At 36.7% G+C, this 19,919-nt stretch overlaps 1 protein-coding gene and 1 pseudogene across 1 annotated transcript in view; one reads left to right on the forward strand and one right to left on the reverse strand.

The window, feature by feature from the left end:
• The window catches only part of CFAP47 (cilia and flagella associated protein 47), a 963,244-nt gene that overhangs the window by 340,569 nt on the left and 602,756 nt on the right, over positions 1-19,919 (reverse strand). The gene's annotated exons all lie outside the window — the stretch shown is intronic.
• On the forward strand, positions 7,968-8,858 carry LOC138142786 (calpain small subunit 1 pseudogene; annotated as a pseudogene).

Raw genomic sequence — 19,919 nt, forward strand, 5'->3', positions numbered from 1 at the left:
AATATTCTCACTATGCTTAAGACTATGCTTAAGATTCTCTCAACTAGGCTTTAGCAATATGTGAACCAAGAATTACCAGAAGTACAGACAAGTTTCAAAGAAGCAGAGTTACTAGAGATCAAATTGCTAACATTCTCTTGATTATGGAGAAATCTAGGGATTTCCAGTAACACATCTATTTCTGATTCATGTATTATACTAAAGCCTTTGACTGTGTGGATCACAACAAAATGTGGCAAGACCTAAAAGGAATGGAAGTAACAGAGCAACTTATTTGTCTCATGAGGAACCTGTATGTGGGTCAAGAAGCAACAGTTTAGAACTGACATGGAAAAATTGACTCATATAAGATTGGGAAAGGAGTATAACAAGGCTTTGTCACCTTATTTAACTTATTGGCAGAGAACATTATGAAAAATGCCAGACTGAATAAATCAAAAGTGAGAATTAAAGTTGCCAGGAGAAATATCAACAATCCCAGATATGTAGCTGATACCACTCTGATGTCAGAAAATGAAGAATTAAGAAGCCTCTTGCTGAGGTTTAATGTTAATGGAATATGGACATATTCCTTGTCCATTGATAGGCCTATGGGACCACATGTATGCAATCTCAGATGTTTTACTGCTTTGAGCTCTAGCCCAGCTGTGATACATCCTGAGTCACATAGAGACCATTCATTAGGAGAGGAACTTGCCTAAAGGGAAGCTTGCTTAGGAGAGGCTTGCTGGGAGGAAGGCTTTCATACCTCTTGGTACTTAGTCATATGTGCAGACCCATTTGAGTTTTTGATGCCCTTTGGCTCTGAGTTTATTAGTTTAAAACTATATTTACTGAGAGGTTGGTATTTTGCTTTGAGAGTTCACTTATGTGAAGGATCTTTTGATTTCCTGGACAGGACTTGGAGTAGCTGTTTGTTAAGAGCTCCCTGACAACTCAAAGGTTTGTATTCTCCTGGTTGGGTGGTGTATGTAGGTGGCTGTATTACTTTGTCCAGACAGTAGGAGCCCTTTCTGTCAAATATATGTGCTAATTTCTTGGTTTGTATTTTCTCCACGTTATGGGTGCTGACCTTTCCTCTGAACTAGTGAAGGTAATTAAAGTAAGATTGTTGGCCCCTTTAAAACTGTCTTTCCTTTAGCAAAGCAGATCAAAGAACCTGTGCTAGCAGGCCATCCTGGGTATACTAGGGTGTTTGCTGCTACATGAGGGTGAAAGGGGAAAGTGTAAAAGCTCACTTGAAGCATAACACTAAAAAAAGGAACAAAACTAAGATCACAGCAACTGGTTCCATCACTTCCTGGCCAACGGAAGAAAAAGAAATGGAATCAGTGTCAGATTTAATATTTCTGGGCTCAAAGATCAGTGCAGACAGCAGCTTGTAGGCATTAAGTTAAAAGATGCTTGTCCCTTGGAAGGAAAACTATGGCAAATCTTGACAATTTTTTTTAAAACCTGGAAAAGTTATGTTTTTTTCAGTTGTAATATGATTGTTAGAGTTGAACTATAAGGAAAGCTGTTTTTTGTTGTCATTTTTCAGTCACATCTGACTTTCTGTGACCCCATTCGGGGATTTCTTGGCAGAGATACTGGAATAGTCTGCCACATATCCTTCTCCAGTTCTGAGTGCTGCAGAATTAATACTTTCAAATTATGATGCTTGAGAGTTATCTAGACAAAACTTGATTAGTCTCAGGCTATTTCATTTTGTACTTTAACAACAAACTTATCTGTTATTCTGATTATCTTTTGATTCCCTATTTTAGCATTTTATGATGATGTAACATTTTTATTTGGTGTTATTCTAAAAGGCCTTGTAGTTCTTCATAGATTTGACAACTTTGGCCTCTTTGGCATCAGTGGTTAGAGAACAGACTTGTATTACCATGATGTTGAATTTGGATTCAAACTTGGATTTGACTTGGATTCAAACAGATATCATTCTGTCATTTCTGAAATTATACCCCATAGTGCTTTTCTCACCCTTTTACTGACTACAAGGACTACTTCATATCTTCTAGGGTATTTTTGTCCACTACTGTGTAATATGTATGTATGTATATATATATATATATATATATATATATATATATAATAAAATGATCACCTGAATTAAATTCACCTATTCCCATCCATTTAATTTCACTGACACCTAAGACGTCAATGTTTATACTTTCTATCGCCTTTTTTATTACATCCAACCAGCATAACTTGTTTCACAGTCTTACATGTTAACTTCCAATGATATATTGATCTTTGTATATTGGATTTTCCAATCATCACAAGATACTACCATAGCTGAGATCTCTTTTGGTTTTGGCTCTGCTGCTTCATTCTTTTTCGAACTACTTGCAGCTGTCCTCAATCTTCCCAATAATGTGCTGGACATCTTCCCACCTGAGGGATCCATCTTCTAATGTCTTATTTTTTTTAATCATTTTAATACTCTATATGGGGTTTTCTTGGAAAAAATATTTGAGTGGTTCCCCATTTCCTTCCCCAGAGGATCACCTTTTGCCTGAACTCTCCACTGTGACTCTCTTATCTTGATTAACCCTGAATGATATAGCTCATAGATATTTTTAAGCTATGTACGCCCTTCCACAATGACCAGGTAGTGGTCTAGGAGTAGTTCTAAGACTATAAGCTGAAGAAACATCATTTAAAAGAAGTTGAAGTCAGAATAATTCTAAAACCAGTAATAGTACCAGAGAAAAGATAGTGAAATTTATTTCCTTTCTATGACACAATAGAGAGACTACTAGGACAGAAAGTCATTTGGAGGTAGAGCCAAGGTGGCAGAGTAGAGGAAGCAGCTGAGATCTCCCAACATTCCCATCTAAACAAGTCTTAAAATAATGACTCAAAGCAAATTCGGGATCAGCAGAACCAATGAAAGGTTTAGGTGAGACATTCTTCTAGGCCAAAACAAGGAGAGGTCTCTTAACATTGGACTGGGGACCGACAAAGAGCTCATGTGGTGGCAATAACAGCTGTGGGCCTTGGAGGTGGCTATAGTAGCAGCAAAAGCTTTGAAAATTCTCAAGTAAGAGATAATCAGCAAAAGATTACAAGGGACCGCTTTGTTAGCACTGAGTGCAGAACAGGTTATTGTCTGGCAAGTCCACTGTACATACTTACTTCCCAGTCACAGATCCAGGTCAGAGAGAAGCACTTTCACTCCCAAGGGAACAGTGTCCCTGAGGAGCAATATCACTTATCATTGAAAGGGGTTGTCCTGGATAAGGACAAGAGCAAAGACCAGGAGAGCAATGACTATACCTCTCCCTTGATCATACCACCTTTAAAGCACTGAAAATTTCCAACTCCTCAGGAGTAGCTCTGAAAACAGCACTGTAAAAAAGCCTGAAACTTGGGACAATGCCCTCACTCCCACACCAAGAATCGAAACCAACTTTAACATAAATTTCAACAAGAAATAGGCTGTAAAATAAGCAAACAAAAAACAAATAATATGACCTTGATCATAAAAAGTTACTATGGTGACAAGAAAGATCAAACATGCTCAGAAGAAGGGAACAATGTAAAAACAGCAAAAGTAAAGCCTCAAAAGGGAAAAAAGTGTGAATTGGTCACAATCTCAAGAAATTTTTCAAGAGGTAAAAAAAAGTATTTTTAAAATCAAACAAGAGTGGTAGAGGAAAAAATAGAAACAGAAATGAAAGCAATGCAAGAAAATCATGAAAAGACAATGCAAAAAAAAAAAAAACTTGGAAAAAGTAACGCATTAAAAAAAAAAGAATTGGCCAAATGGAAAAAAAGGGACAAAAGCACAGTGAAAAAAATTCATTAAAAATTAGAATTGGGCACATAGAACAAATGACTCCATGAGATATATACAAAACAATTTTTAAAAGCAAAAATAAAATGAAAAGTAGGAGAAAATATGAAATATCTAATTTTTAAAAATTGATCTGGAAACTAGGTTAAGGACTACCTAAAATTATTGGACTAACTAAATAGGTTAAGGAGAGATAATTTAAGAATTATGGGACTGACTGCAATCAAAGAAAGAGGCTAGACATCATTTTTCAAGAAATGGCAAAGGAAAGTCAGCCTGATATCCTAGAACAAGAAAGTAAAATAAAAATTGAAAGAAATTGAAAATATCATGCAAAAAAGATCACAAAATGAAAACTCTCAGGAATATTATAGCCATCACAAGATTTAACAGCTGCCACTTTAAAAGAAATTTAGGGATTAGAACATGTTATTCCAAAAACAAACAGACAAACAATTGAGTTATATTTTACAACCAAGAATAGGCTGCTCAGAAAAACTGAATATAATCTATCGGGAAGAAAATGGACATTTAGTGAAATAGAGAATATTCAAGAATTTCTGCAAAAAAGATCAGAGATGAATAGAAAATCTGACTTTCAAATACAAAGTTCAAAAGAAACATCAAAAGGTAAACATGAAAAGAAATGAAAAAGGAATCAGGTTAAACTGTTCATATTTTTATGTGGGAAGATGATATATGTTATTGCTAAGAATTTTATTATTATGGAGGTGGGACCAAGATATAGTAAAAAAAAGTATGGACTCACCTGAGCTCTCCCTCAAACCCTTGCAAATTCCTATAAATAATGGCTCAAAACAAATTCTAGAGTGGCAGAAGTCACAAAAAGACAGAGTGAAAAAATTGTTCCAGCTGAAGACAACTTAGAAGGTTGACAAAAATGATCTGTTGCACCAGGGTACGAGTTGAGTGGAGTTCAGTAGTGGCCATGCTAGCACAGACCAGGCCTCAGCAAATCAGAAGCAGGACTTGGGGCCAACTGAATCAGTGGCAATAGGGGTAGTTTTCTGACCTCTCAGCCCACAGCTAATAAGGGGGGGTCAGACAACTGGTCAGAAGGAAATTATAGAAATCCTGTTGTTGGCACCTCAGCAGGACTCTGTTGCCTTGCCCATACTCAGATCTGGGTAACAGGTCTGTGTCTCAGTTTCAGGACAAGGAAAAGCACTAGCACACCAGAGCTTCTGGTAACAGTTCCAATGTGGAAAAGAGTTCTTGTGATCATTCACAGACCAGTTCACAATACAGAAGGGTGGTAAACACAGCTCTCCCTAGATGGTAACAACCCTAAAATTACAAGTCCACAGAACTACTTCTAAAAAAAATTACACAAAATCTTGAAGCTGGGTATGGTGTCCCTGCCACTCTGGAAACAGAGTTCCACTTTAACAAAGAGTTAAAAGTATAGAAATATGCTGGAAAATAAGCAAAAAAAAAAATCCTGACTATAGAAAGCTACTATGGTGATAAGGGATATCAAAACATATACTCAAAAGAAGACAATGAAATAAAAATTGCTAAACCCAAAGCCTCAAAACATATATTAATTGTCTGAGGCCATAGAACAGCTCAAAAAGGATTATATAAATCAAGTAAGAGAGGTAGAGGAAAAAATGGAAAGAGAAATGAGAGTGTTGAAAAAAAAATCATGAATAAAGAGTCAACAGCTTGGCAAAGGAGGGACAAAATAATACTGAAGAAAACAACACCTTAAAAAACAGAATAGGTCAAATGGTAAAAGAGGTACAAAAATCTAATGAAGAGAAGAATGCCTTGAAAGGCAGAAATGGTCAAATGGAAAAAAAGAGTTACAAAAATCCACTGAAGAAAAGAACTTCTCAAAAATAGAATTGGATAAATGGAACAGGTATAAAAGTTCACTGAAGAAAGCAATTACTTAAAAGTTAGAGTTGGGCAAATGGAGGCTAATGTTTCCTTGAGACATCAAAAATAATCAAATAAAATGAAAAAATAGAATACAATGTGAAATATCTCATTGGATATGGAAAATAAATCCAAAAGATAGAAAGAATTGCTGAACTATATGAAAGTGAAGATTAAAAAAAATAGCCTAGATGCCATCTTTTATGAAATTATCAAGGAAAACTTCTCTAATATTCTAGAACCAGAGAGTAAAATAGAATCAAAAGAAACCAAAAAAAAATAATTCTAATATGATGAAGCCACAGTCAGAATAACATAAGATTAAGCATTTTCTACATTAAGAGATCAGAGGGCTTGAAATATAACATTCGTGAGGGCAAAAGAGCTAGAATTACAACCAAAAAGCACCTATCCAGCAAAACTGGGGAAAATGGATAATCAATGAATTAGTGGACTTTCAACCATTCTTGATAAAAAAAATCAGAGCTGAATAGAAAAATTTGACTTTCAAATAAAAGATAAAAAGAAGCATAAAAAAGGTAAATAGGAAAGAGAAAGCACAGAGGATTCAAACTGTTTACATTCTTACATGGGAAAGATACTTGTAACTCCTAAAAACTTTCTGATTAATAGAACAGTTGAAAGGAACATATACAAACAGAGAGCACAGATGTGAGTTGAATATGATGTGATGATTCTCTAAAAAAAAATAAAATAAAATTTAGGAGCAAGAGAAAATACATTGAGAGAAGCAGAAAAAGAGAGGTAGAATGGGGTAAATTATCTCACATAAAAGAGACTAGGAAGAGATTTTACAATGGAGGGGAATGTGGGGGAAGTGGGAGAGAGTGTGTGAACCTTACTCTCATTGGAATCGATTGAAAGAGGAAATAATACACACACTCAAGTTGGGTGTAGAAATCTATCTTACTATGCAGGAAAGTAAGAGGAGAAAGGCAAAGAGAAAAGTGAGAGCTAAGGGATGGTAGTTTAGGAGAGGTAAAAATCAGAAGCAAAACACATTTGAGAATGGACATAAGGAGAGAAAGAGTAGTAGGAAGGGAGGAAATATGGAAATACATAGCTGGTAAACATTATCATGAAAAAAATTGCAGCAAGTTTTTCTGACAAAAATCTCATCTCTCAACTATATAGAAAACCAAAGTCAAGTTTGTAGAAATAAGAGCCATTCCTCAGTTGATAAATGGTCAAAGGATAAGAAGTAGTTTTCAGACAAAGTAATCAAAGCTATCTATACCCATATAAAAATGCTTAAAACACTATTGATTAGAGAAATGCAAATTAAAACAACTCTGAGCTATGTCATGCATCTATGAAATTGGCCAATATGATAAAAAAGGAAAATAACAAATGTTGAAGAGAATATGGAAAAATTGAGACATTCATGAACTGTTGGTGATGTTGTAGACTGGAGAACAATTTGGATGTAGGCCCAAAGGGTAATAAAGCAATGCATACTCTTTGACCAAGCAATACCACTACTAGGTCTTTATACCAAAAAGATAAAAGGAAAAGGACCTACATATATAAAATATTGATAGGGCCTCCTTTATTGGTGGCAAAGAATTAGAAATTATTGGGATGTTGTAATAAGAATGTAAATTTTGAAGATCTTCCCTGCCCCTAGGCTAATGTGCACCTGAAGCCTGGGGTGGGAGGCTTGTTTTTCAGTAGATACTTCTTGATTGGCCAGTGAGTCAATAAGGTTGTTACATTCTCTGAGCCAGGAGAAGGCTATATAAGCCCTGATGTGTAGCTTTGTTTTGGGACTCACTTTGAGAAGTGTTCTGTGATTTGATCTGAATTCTGGGAAGCCGTTGTTGAGAGTCCCCCAGCTTTGAAAAACCCAGAATGTGGAAACCCAGATGTTGACTGGGTATGGATGTAATGGTTGGACAGTTTGGAAATCTGTCTACTTGATGTTTCTGTCTTGATAATTATGCCTGTATACTTTGAGGTTCAGGGTGCTGACCTTTTCTCCTGAACAAGGTAAACGACATATGTCTGACTGATTAAAGTAAGCTTGTTAACCCATTTTGAGTTGCTTTCCTTTAATAAGGAGATCCAAGAACCTGTGTGAGCAGGCACCCTGGGGACACTGGGGTGCTTGCTGCAACAGATGTCCACCAACCAGGGAATGACTGAAAAAGCTGTTGTATTTGATTTTTTTATGTAATACTAGTGTGCCACAAGAAATGACAAGCAGCTCTTTTTCCCCCAGCCTGCTCTTTTCCCCCAGCCCCCTTGATCCCACTTCTCCAACATTGAGGCCAATGAGAGTGAGGAGGTCTGGCAGTTCAGGAGGCTGTTTTCCCAGCTGGCAGGAGATGACATGGAAGTCAGTGCCTCTGAACTCTTGAATATATTGAACAAGGTGGTGACTTGACACCCTGACCTGAAGACTGATGGTTTTGGCATCGACACCTGTCGAAGCATGGTGGCAGTCATGGAGTGACCAAAGCAAACTTGGCTTTGAGGAGTTCAAATACCTTTGGAACAACATAAAGAAATGGCAGGTCGTCTACAAACAGTACGACCTAGACCGCTCAGGGACCATCGGCAGCAGTGAGCTTCCAGGAGCCTTTTAGGCTGCAGGCTTCCAGCTCAGCCCCGAACTCTACCAGATGATCATTCAGAGATACTCAGATAAGGACAGGCATATGGATTTTGACAACTTCATCAGCTGTCTCACGCATCTGGACGCCATGTTCCGTGCCTTCAAGTCTCTGAACAAGGATGGCAGTGGTCAGATCCGGGTGAACATCCAAGAGTGGCTGCAGCTGACCATGTACTCCTGAGGCCGTGCATCTATCCACCTGACTGGTCATCAGTCCCCACCACCACCACCACCTGGGACAGAGATTGCCAGGAAGCTGCCCCCCACCCCCCGCATTTCTGTCGTTCTCAGCCCAACATGGGAACCCTCCGGTGAAGGCACCACCAGACGCTGAGGCCATGTTGTCTCTGGGGTGCCCCTTCTACCCCTGACTGTACAAATATGACCACCACCCAGAAGCCCCTGATCCCCACTTGTCCCCAACCCCACCTCCCGAATGTGCCCCACAGCCTCCTTAGAAATACTTACATTGCAATGTGCTGCCCCTCAACTCCACCCAGCACCACATGCTGTAACATGTCTCCCACTGCTCCCAAACCCCTACAAATACACATTACATGCTTTAACATGTCTGCAGGTGCCATTGCACACATGCTGCCCCCATGAGACTCTTCTGGTAGTGTGCCCTCTCCCCTCCTTTCTTGGGTGGGCCTGGGAGCAAGAGCAGGGCTTCTGGGCTGCCCCAAAGGCCAAAATAAACAGTGGTCACAAGAAAAAAAAAAGAAATGACAAGCAACCTTCAGACCCAGAAATACCACTTTTAGGACTACATTCTAAAGAAATCATGCAAATGGGAAAAGGTCCTGCATGTACAAAAATATTTATAGCAGTTCTTTCTGTGTTGGCTGAGAAGTAGAAAATGAGGTGATGCCCATCAATTGGGGAATGGCTGAACAAGTTGTTGTATATGGAATATTATTGTGCTACAAGACATGATGAATAGGTAGACTTAATAAAGACCTGAAAAGACTTATATGAACTGATGTGGATTAAAATGAGCAGAACCAGGAGACCATTGTACACATTAACAACCATGCTGTGCGATGACTGACTTTGATAGACTTAGCCCTTCTTCATTGAAAAGACCTAAAACAATTCCAAAGGACTCATGATGGAAAGTCCCATCCACATCCAGAGAAAGAACTATGGAGTCTGAATGCAGAGCAAAGCAGACTATTTTTGTTTTGTTTTGTTCTGCTTTGTTTTCTTTCTTGTGGTTCCTCCTATTCATTCTGGTTCTTCTATACAACATGACCAATGTGAAAGTCTGCTTAATGGGAATGGGTGTGTAGAGCCTATAATGGATTGCATGCTATACTGGGGAGGGGGGTAGGAGGAGAGAAAATTTAAAATTTATTGAAGTGAATCTTGAAAACCAGAAATAAATTTACTTAAAAAAAGACAAGCAAGATGCTTTCAGAATAACCTGGAAAGACTTATGTGAACTGATGCAAAGTGAAATGGGCAGAACCAAGAAAACATTGTACATGGTAAGAGCAATGTTGTATGATGATCTATTGTGAATACCTTAGCTATTCTCAGCAATATAATGATGCAAGACTAGTCTGAAGGTATTATGATGAAAGGTGCTGTCCATCTCCAGAGCAAGAACTGGGGGAAATTGAGTGCAAAAGGAAGATAGTTTTTTTGCTTTATTTTTCTTGGGGTTTTCATTTGTGTTTTCTTTCCCAGTATGACTTACATGGATGACTACAGATGTATGATTACAGATGTATAATCTATGTTAAATTGCTTGCCATCTCAATGGCGATGAGGGGGAACAGAGAGGAAGAGAGAAGAAAGGGAGAGAATTTGTTTCTCAATTTTTTAAAATAATATTAAAATTGTTTTTACATGAACTTGGGGAACATAAATATAAATATAAAAAATAATTTTATTATTTTTAAAGAAGTTAAAAGAATTTTATATAGACAAAGGGCACAGCAGTGACTCAATTATATTGCGACAATATAAAAAAAATCCTGCAATGTGTGAAGGGGTAAGGGAGAGAAATTATAGGGAAAATTATCTTACATAAAAGAGGCATACAAGTAAGAGTTTTATTTTACAGGGGAGGAAAAAAAAATTTATGGGAAGACATCACTTAAACATCATTCTCATCTTCATTGGTACAAATAGGGAAGAATACATACACACACACACAGTACTGAGTATAGAAATTGGTCTTATGCAACAGAGAAGTAGGAGGGGAAAGGGGCAAAAGAAAGGAGGAAGGAATTTCCAAAGGGAGATGGATAAAGGAAGGAATTGGTCAGAAACAAAACAGATTTTGGTGGGGGAATAAGGTTAAAAGTTGGTGGGTTGGGATAGCAAATAGGATAGAAGGAAATGCACAGTTGCTAATCATAACTGTGAATGTGACTGTGATGAACTTCACCCTTAAAATGGAGGCACCAGAATGATTTAGAAACCTCAATCCAACAATACATATTTTTAAAGAAGAAAAACATTTAAAATAGAGAGATACATGTAAATTTAAAATAAGGGTCTGAAGTAGAATCTATCATGCTTCATCTGAAAAAAGCAATCATGTAAAGCAAAAACAAAAACAATCCTAATGGAAAAAAGTGAGGAACCTGCATCTTGCTAAAATGCTAAATATACATGTACAAAATATTAGAACATCAAAATTCTTAAAGGAAAAATTAAATGAGTTACAAAAGGAAATATGTGCTAAAACAATACTAATGAGGAACTAAATTTTCCCTTCTCATAGCTAAATAAATTTAACCATAAAATAAACAGGAAAAAAATTAAGATGAATTAAAAAAAATAAAATGTGAAAAAAGGAATCCTACCAGTACCAGATTCCAAACTATATTATAAAGTGGTAATGATCCACAAATAATCTTAGCATCAGATAATAAATAGGTTTATGGATCAGTGGAGTATATTCAGTACATAATGCACAATAGAAAATGACCATAGCAATATTTTATTTGATAAAGCTAAATATTCAAGTTTTGGGGCCAAGTATTCATCATTTGACAAAAACTGCTCTGAAAATTACAAGATAACTTGGCAGAAACTAGGTAAAGGTCAATGTCTCACACATATAACAAAATAAGATCAAAATGGGTAAATGTCTTAGACATAAAAAAATATCATAGGTAAATTAAAGAAGCATGAAAAATTATCTGTTACTTCTATGAATTAAAGACAAGTTTATAACCAAATGAGAGAGGATCATGAAAAATAAAATGAATAATTTTGATCAGAAGACATTTTTTAAAAAGTTTTTGCACAGACAAAACCAATTCAGCCAAAAAATTTTACAGCAAGTTTCTCTGATAAAGATTCATTTCTCAAGGGGCATTGACTCAAATTTATAAGAATAAGAGTCAGTCCCCAACTGATAAATACTCAAAGGATATGAACAGGCGATTTTCTGAAGAAAACAAAGCTATCAACAGTCACATGAAAAATTCCTCTAAATCATTTTTGATTAGAGAAATGCAAATTAAAACAGCTCTGAAGCAGTACCTCACACCTGTCAGATTGGCTAATATGACAAAAGGAAAATTATAAATGATGGAGGGCATAATGGAAAAATGGGGGCACTGATCCATTGTTGTTGGAGTTGTGAATTCATAATACCATTTCGGAGAACAATTTGGAACTGTTCAAAGGGCTATCAAACAGTGCATGCCTTTTGGCCCACCAATACTATTGCTACTAGGACTATATTTAAAAAGAAGAAGAAGAAGAAAAGGGAAAATGACCCATCTGAACAAAAATATTTATAGTGTGTCTTTTATGACTGGCAAAGAATTGGAAATTAAGAGAATGTCCATAAATTGGGGAATGTCTTAGCAAGTTAAGGCATGAGATAATGATGGAATGTACTATAGGAATGTATTATAGGAAATGAGCAGGATAGTTTCAGAAAAAAATGGGGAAGAATTATATGAAATGACGCAAAGTGAAGTGAGAAAAAACAGGAGAACATTGCACATAAAGCAATAAAGATAATTATCTGTGAAAGATTGAGCTATTCTTATCAAGATAAGGATCCAAGACAATTCCAAAGGCATTGATGAAAAATGCTGCCCAACTCTGGGGAGAACTGATGAACTCTGAGTGATGATTGAAGCATACTTTTCTTACTTTGTTTTGTTTTGTGTATGTGTGTTCTCTTTTGCAACACGGGTAATAAGAAAATGTGCTTTGCATGACTTCACATGTATAATCAATGTAATATTGCTGGCTTTCTCAATACGTGGGGAAAGCAGGGGAGGGAGAGAGAAATTGAAATTCAAGATTTTTAAATATTAATATTTCTTTAAATTTACATATGTTTTGTACATAATTAAGTCATTTTTAAAATTATGAATAGGATGTAATTTTTAGAAAAACCTGGGAAGATGTGTATAAACTGGCACATCATGAAGTGAGCAGAAGCAAGAGAAGATAGTGCCCAGTAACAGCAATATTATAACAGTGATCAACTGTGAAAGACTTAGCTGCTCTGATCAAGACCATGATCCAAGACAGTTCCAAAGGACTCACAATGAAAAATACTATCCACCTCCACAGAGAGAGTTGATAAACTCTCAATAAAGATTGAAGCATGTTTTCTTTTTTTCCATTTTCTTTGTTCTTGCTTTTTTTGGTAACAGGGTTAATATGAAAATATTGTGAATGACTTCACATGTATGCTTGATATTACTTGCCTTCCAAATAGGAGAAGGAGGGGAAGGAGGAAAGGAGAAAATATGCTACTCAATTAAAAAAAAGAATGCTAAAAATAATTTTAAGTTAAAGTAGTTGTCTTATAAATGTTTAACAATTTGCTCTCTAAGTGAAAAAACATATAACTGCATACTTTAAAGTTTAATTTGTACTATGACGTTTTCTCCATTTTGGAAAACTAGACAACCAAAAAACCAATATTAATTAATCACAATTAATTCTGCAGTATAAATCCTTGAACTGAAAATTTAAAAGATCAACTCTCTTGAGCTTTTTCAAGATGTCTCCAGACCACCCTGGTTTATATGCATTAACAGATGTAGTCACTATAGAGGCAATTTTTGCTTAATTGCTTTCCTTTGTCACAGGGGAGGATTTGATCTTGTGGGAAGATGTTTCCTCCATAAATTACTGTGACACAAAGACAAAAGTCTCAATAAAATTTTGTGGCAGTATTTTGGTTGATTTTTGTTTGTTTTAGAAAGAACATACAAAATAATGGGTGGGAAGAAGAGAGTGTACTCTGCATCTGTTGAGGGGTAGGCTTGAAGTAAATGGATTGCAAGGATGATGAAAGGTAGCAAATGAAGGCAATGGTCACTCTTAAGAATCTGAAACTGAGTCATGGAGATAACAAGATATGGAGCTGAGATTTGAGCATTATACATTCGTGGAAGAGTAGTTAATTGTTTTTTTTTTTTTCCTATTGATCAGGGTCCTGTGATGACTGAGCACAGCAGTAATACAGGGGGATAGCATCACAATACAAACACAAGGAAGCTATGGGTGCAAGTAATGAATGCAAGTGACAGAAAGTTCTGTCTGGATAGTATTCAGGGCCCCAGGCCTAAGAAATCACACTGGGATCCATCTCTGTAGCTTCATTCTAAAACTACTGAGAACTCCCAGACAATACTAGCTAAGTCTGGGGAGGCCCAATGCCATTACACTAATCTCTAGGACTACGTGATGAATTATTTGCCAATGACAACCCTTAAAATGGAACGAAACGCAAATGACCCCAGGTCTTACTAAAAAAAAAAACCCTCTTTTGTTTCTACAAAGTTAAAGGCAAAAGAGTAGAAAAGGAAACCAAGAATCAAGTAGCAATCAAACAGTTAGGAATGAAACTTTTTATGTTGTGTTGGTTTTTAAGTTAATATTGAATAACATATATAAAAGTGATGGGGGCAGCTAGGGAACACAATGGATAGGGCACTGGGTCTAGAGTGTGGAAGACCTGAATTTAAATCCAAACTCAGAAACTTATGAGTTGTGTGATGCTAGGCAAGTCCCTTAACCTTTGCCTGCCTCACTATCTTCAACTATAAAATGAAGATAAAAATAGCAACTACTTCCCAGGGTTGTTATGAGGCTCAAATGTGATATTTGTAAAGCACCAAGTACAATGTCTTTTATATAGCAGGCACTATGTAAATCCTTATTCCTTCCTTCATTTTTTTCCCTTTCTTTTTCCCCTTCCATTCCCTTTCCATAAATATGAGATCTTTGTTCAATGACAAAAAAGGTAAGTATATTATTTATTAAAGGAAATAAATCATATTGATTTTGGCATTCTTGCTATAAAGCTAAAAATATCTAAAAATAAAATGTGGGGACTTGTTTATTTGGTTTTGTTTTTGTTTTGTTTTGTTTTTGTTTTTACATAGCATGTACCAGAGATCTTCCTAAGGGAGAAAAATCAAGAGATTGCTGATATTGCTTTTCTCTTTCATCCAAAAGAAACAAAGTTCATCATTTCATGGAAGACTTGTTATCTGACCATGCTATGGTCACAATGTCTTCAAATCCATGGATGATAATTACAAATACAGGGGACATAAAGAATATAGGGTACTTGGTACCTTAATCAAATCTGCACATGTCAAATCCTAACTTTAGTGAATTACACAGAAGAGATTTCTGTCTTTAAAACTGGATCATTAAATCATCAACATCATCCTAATCATCATCACAATTATCATTATTGCTACTACTCTTAATTTTTGTTGTTGTTGTTATTGTTGTGGTCCCATAGCATGAACTGAACTAACAGGGGGCACCACACTAACAGCCTCATGTCACAAAGTTCCACATGATGAGGATCATGAAGAAAAAACCTTGGATTTAATGGACATTTAACCACCAGTTTTGAGAACCTAGAAGTAAAGGCCCTCTCCTGTCTAAAAGACAGCAAATATTTTTTCCTGAAATCTAAGATCTTTGGTGGATCAATCAATCAACAGGCCTTTATTAAGTACCACTGTGCCAGGTTCTAACCTCATCCCATATGGCAGAGGAATGAGGCAGGGCCAGAAAATACTCAAGAAGGGGAGCAAGTTCTTAGAGTCCAGTCTTAGGGTCCTTGTCATAGTGAAATAATGGTCTGTCTTTATTAGACATAAGTGAAAATACCTTTTGAAATGTTGGTGCAGTGCAATATAAAAGAAGCAGATAGGTACTATAGATTACAATGTTCTAGGTAAATATCTCCACACATGAACTAAACTGTTGATATTCTAAATAAGTTTCTTGTCCAATGAAAGGAAGTAAATTAGGTATGTTATTTAAACTGGAGGCATATCTTGTATCACCCTTCTTTTCCTTCCTCCTTTCCTTCCTTTCCTTTCCTCCACTTTTTCTTCCTTCTTCCCTCCCTTCTACTTCTCACTTCTACCTTCTTTCTTTATATAGTATTTTGAAATTTACATTACCTTGAAAAAATCAGATAATCTTAACTTAAGATTTTCAAGATTCAGCGTGTTTTTGTCTCACTCTTGATTAAATTATTTCCATTCCTTCTAAAGTCTTTACAGATCAAATATCACTTCACATACATGATACAAGTCATAAGAAACTTGATTTATGTTCAGCATATTTGAATTGCATGGTATGCATAAAATTTGTCATAATACAAGTAGAATAAGTATTACTCATAGTTTTACTTCCATAAGAAAACAAAATACAGATGGCAGGGTAGAAACAGGACTTCCTCTCAGCTCCTGCTCCGACCTCCCCCAGTGCATGTAAAAAATGACTCTAGACAAACTTTGGAGCCACAGAACAAACAAAATGACACAGAGAAGCTAACCTCCCTCTGAGAACAGTCTGGCAGGACAGCAGCAAGTGGCCAGGATAGTGCTCTGGGAGGCGACCCCAGTACTGCTGGAGCCTGATGTCTGAGGGCCGCCTGACTAGCCTGTGGCTGGAGAGACTTCAGATCACCAGCAGCTGTGGTGGTTTCCAGAATTATCAACCCTTAGATGCCAAAGACAAAGTGAGAGATCAGTGCAATGTGGACATTGGGACCTGGGAATTCTGAGTGCAATATGGCCTTTGTCCCTGGCCGAGAAGCTGCTGAGGCATCAGGGCTGTGCAGCCACCGCCATGTGGCAGCTCCAGCTCCTGGTCTGCAGATTGTAGGGGGAACAAGCGAAAAGTCTGAGGTATAATCGCTCTTGCTTTAACCTCCTTGGATCTGGATTGCTGTCTAGGGTGGAGGTCCTGGGGTGCATGAGCAGTCTGCAAGAGTGTGTGGAGGCTTCATAGAGGGCACCCAATTGACATCTTCAGCAGTTGAGAAAACCCCATCATTTGGGATAAAGTTCTGCTGTCTGGTAGCAGAGTGCTACTGCAGCAGAAAGCCCAAAAGTCAAGTAATTGAGTGGCAACATGAGCAGGCAAAGGAAGAAAAGCAGAGTAACCCAAATGTACAGTCCTGTTTTGAGAACAAAAAGGATCAAAGCATGGAACAGGAAGAAGACAGCAAAGTCAGAACCACTGCACCAAAAGCTTCCAAGAAAAATATGAGCTGGTTACAGGCCATAGAGGGGCATAAAAAGGATTTTCAAAACCAAATAAGAGAAGTGGAGGAAAAATTGGGAACAGAAATAAAAACAATGCAAGAAAATTATGAAATGAGAGTCAACAACCTGACTGAAGAAAATAACACCTTAAAAATAGACTAACTTGGGGCGGCTAGGTGACAAAAAAAAATAGACTAACTCAGATGGCAAAAGAGGCTCAAAAAGACAATGAGGAGAAGAATGCCTTTAAAAGCCAAATTTTCCAGATGGAAAAAGAATCTCAAAAACTCACTGAAGAGTATCATTCCTTCAGAATTAGATTGGAGCAAATGGAAGCTAGTGACTTTATGACTAATCAAGATACTATTAAACAGATCCAAATAAATGAAAAAATAGAAGGCAATGTGAAATATCTCATGGGAAAAACCACTGACCTGGAAAATAGATCCAGGAGACATAATTTAAAAATTGTTGGACTACCTGACAACCATGATAAAAAAACAGAACCTAGGAATCATCCTTCAAGAAATTCTCAAGGAAAATTGCCCTGATGTTTTAGAACCAGAGGGCAAAATAAACATTGAAAGAGTCTACTGATCACTTCCTGAAAAAGATCCCCAAAAGACAACTCCTAGGAATATTATAGCCAGGTTCCGGAGTTCCCAGATCAAGCTTCCAGGGAGAAACAATTTCAATTTTGTGGAAACACAAACAGGATAACTCAGGACCTGGCAACTTCTACAATGAGGGATCGAAGCGCTTCGAATATGATATTCCAGAGGTCAAAGGACCTGGGGTTAAAACCAAGAATCACATACCCAGCAAAATTGAGTATCATGTTCCAGGGTAAAATATGGTCATTAAGTGGAATAGAGAAATTTCAAGCATTCTTGATGAAAAAACCAGAGTTGAATAGAAAATTTGACATTCACATGGAAGAAGCAAGAGAAGCATGAGAAGGCAAACAGGAAAAAGAAATTATAAGGAACTTATCAAAGTTGAACTATTTATAATTGTACATGGAAAAAAGGATAATTGTAACTTATGAAACTTTTCTCAGTATGAGAATAGTTGAAGGGAATAGAAATGTATATTTATATTTATGTATATGTGTGTGTGCGTATATATATATAAACATATATATGTCTATATAGGAGGGTATATTGGCATATGATTACATATATGAGTGTGTGTATATATATATGTGTATGTATATATATATGTATGTATCTACAGGTATACATAGACAGAGGGCACAGGACAAATTGAATAGGAAGGGATAATACTTAAAAGGTAAAATTAAGAGGTGAGAGAGGAATATAATGAGAGGAGATGGAGAGAGACAGAATGGGGTAAATTACCTCATATAGAAGAGGCAAGGGAAAATTGTTACAATGGAGGAGAACAACAGGAAGGTGAAAAGCCATGAGTCAACCTTATTCTCATTGAATCTGGCTTAGGGAGGGAATGGCATACACACTAAATAGGGTATTTCACCCTACAGGAGAGTAGAGGAGAAGGGGAATAGAGGGGGGATAATGGAAAGGAGGGCAGGCTGGGGGGGGAGGGAAGTTGGAAGCACCCACTTTTGAAAAGGGAAGGGATCAAAGCAGAGAATAGAACAAGTTTGGGTTGGGATAGGATAGAGGGAAATATAGTCAGTCTTCCACCATATATCCACAATGGAAATTTTTGTGTAGCTACTGATGTACAACCTATATTGAATTGCTTATCTTCCCAGTGAAAGTGGATGACAAGGGAGGAAGGAAAAGGATCTGGAATCCAAATTTTTAAAATAAAATCTTTAAATATATATATTTTACATGTAACCAAGAAATGACATATACAGGCACTGGAGCATAGAGATCCACCGTGCCATACTAGAAAGTCAAAGGGGGAATGGGGGAAGATATGGGAGAGAGCAGACTGAGGGAGGGGATATTCAGTGAGAACACTGTTTTGGGGTGGTGGGTAGGGAAAATTAGGGAGGAAATTTGCAAATCAAAATCTTGTGGAAATGAATGATTTAAACTAAAAAATAAAAAAGAGAGAGAGAAAAAGAGAACAAGAGAAATTTTTCTCATTACTAGAAACTATAATTTTGTAATTTTTCAACTCATTCTCTCTTACCAAGGTAGAGTTGTGATTTTGCCCATCAGAAACTAGAAGTATGTTATTTTGTAACTAATCTAATCTTTATAAAATAAGAAGGAGAAGAAGGAAGAGAAGAAAGAGGAGAAGGAGGAGGAGGAGAAGACGAAGAAGAAGAAGAAGAAGAAGAAGAACAAGAACAAGAACAAGAACATTAACAACAACAATATCACCAAGCTGAAGGCAGAGGAAGAGGAGGAGGAGGAGAAGGAGGAGGGAGAAGAAGAAAAGTGATTTGAAAAGGTGAACTTAACATAAAGGAAGCTGGACTTAAGCCTTTATCAAATATGAAGGAAAAAATCTCAAAATACAAAAGAAAACCTCAAGTTGATTGGAGAATATAGGAATAGATGGAATTTTTTGAATTCTTGGAATATCTGAATTACTGACTATATCTGCATGCTTAAGAGAGCCAAAACTGAATGGCCAAAGGAGTAGGAACAGAGAGAGAAACTACTAGGATTTTGATATCAGAGTTAAGAGTGGAGTAAACAGGGGCAGCTAAGTGGCACAATGAATAGAGCACCAGCCCTGGAGTCAAGAGGACCCAAGTTCAAATTCAACCTCAGACACTTGACATTTACTAGCTGTGTGACCTTGTGCAAGTCACTTTACATCAGTTGCCTTGCCCTCCTCCTCAAAAAAATTAAATGAAACAAAAAAAGAGAGTGAAGTAAATAAAGGATATCAATCTAAAACAGGCTTATAAAGAATACAGAATGGTAACACAAGTTGTTCCATGAAACAATTAAAAAGCACTAGAGAAAACACAATATAACTAGGAACAAGAGTTTCTTCATTTTTTATTGTTCTAAAGAGTAATCTTTCTCAAATTCACATTGCTTTTTGCTTATTTGGATTTATAATTATTTTAATCAGATTATTTATACATATAAAACACATG

This window comes from Petaurus breviceps, unplaced genomic scaffold (assembly GCF_028583685.1).
Source record: "Petaurus breviceps papuanus isolate PSGF00001 unplaced genomic scaffold, PetGlider_PUasm1.0 90603, whole genome shotgun sequence".
In the NCBI taxonomy this organism is placed as follows: domain Eukaryota; kingdom Metazoa; phylum Chordata; class Mammalia; order Diprotodontia; family Petauridae; genus Petaurus; species Petaurus breviceps.